This window comes from Mus caroli, chromosome 9 (genome assembly GCF_900094665.2).
Source record: "Mus caroli chromosome 9, CAROLI_EIJ_v1.1, whole genome shotgun sequence".
NCBI classification, from domain to species: Eukaryota; Metazoa; Chordata; class Mammalia; order Rodentia; family Muridae; genus Mus; species Mus caroli.
In genome coordinates, this window is record NC_034578.1 from 89,280,850 (window position 1) to 89,282,251 (window position 1,402).

Genomic DNA, 1,402 nt, shown 5'->3' on the forward strand with positions numbered 1-1,402 from the left:
CTTTAGCTCCTTGGATACTTTCTCTAGCTCCTCCATTGGGGGCCCTGTGATCCATCCAATAGCTGACTGTGAGCATCCACTTATGTGTTTGCTAGGCCCTGGCATAGTCTTGGAAACAAAACACCCATGGAAGGAGTTACAGAGACAAAGTTTGGAGCTGAGACAAAACGATGGACCATCTAGAGACTGCAATATCCAAGGATCCATCCCATAATCAGCCTCCAAACGATGACACCATTGCATACACTAGCAAGATTTTGCTGAAAGGACCCTGATATAGTTGTCTTTTGTTTGTTTGTTTTTTTTTTCATTTTTTGAGAGAGTGTTTTGCTGTGTAGCCCTTGCTATCCTGGAACTCACTCTGTAGACCAGGCAGGCCGTGAACTCAGAAATGAAACAAATTAGTAGCCTTCATCTCTCCAAAGATTACCAGGGTTGAAAAAGGAAGTATGAAATGAACACTCTTATATTACTTCTTTAAGTATCATCTTAGTTATTGTGTGTCAAATCAAACTTAAATTTTAGACTCATGTGTTATCATATTTGTAACATTTATGTATCTGGGACTGCTTGCCTATTGCTTTGCAACTTAGTTACAGACTTCCAGGTTTAAATAAGGTTTACAAGNTTTTAAGAAAGAGTGTAAACAAATTCTGAGTTAACATGCAGCTAGTGGGACTGGCCTCCATGCCATTCTTTTGGCTAATATATTTTCTTGTGTATGGAAACTTAACAATAGCTTCCTTGATTCTTTCATCTTTTCAGAATCTAATAAACCGGACACACCACAGCAAAAGCTGAGTAGATGTTAATTTGAATAAATATNCAACAACATGTTAATACATGTTAATACACAGGGCTAAATTCTTGTAAAAAGACTAAAAAATATTGTAGAAAGTTTATCTTTCAAATTGTTTCTATATAAAGTTAAATATCATAAACAAAAGCAGCAGCCACTTGGTCTAGCAGTGCCCAGCATTTGCTAGTAGGATCCAATGCACTTCTTCCTTACAAGATTGAATAATACCTTGTCAACTAGGTTGCCTCAAGACATTAGAAGACATAAAGGATGTCTCAGTGGTATATTTTGTTTCATGATAAATGAAAAATTTAAATAACACTTGAAACATAGATGTCTTCAGAGACAGATCTTTCTTGTTAAAACTGTCNCCAAGTTCACCTTGAAACCCTCAGCAGTAAATTTAGGATTATGAAGTATGTGACATAAGATGTATTTATTTTATAAAAGAATGCCTAGTTAGCATTCATACAAAACAGAAATTTGCTTCTTTATATACATAAGTAACATTATGTACTTATGTTATGTATGAACAAATCATTACATATTTTTGTTTAAAGGTTCATATTGTGTTTGGAACAGATTACTCATGAGAACCTCTCT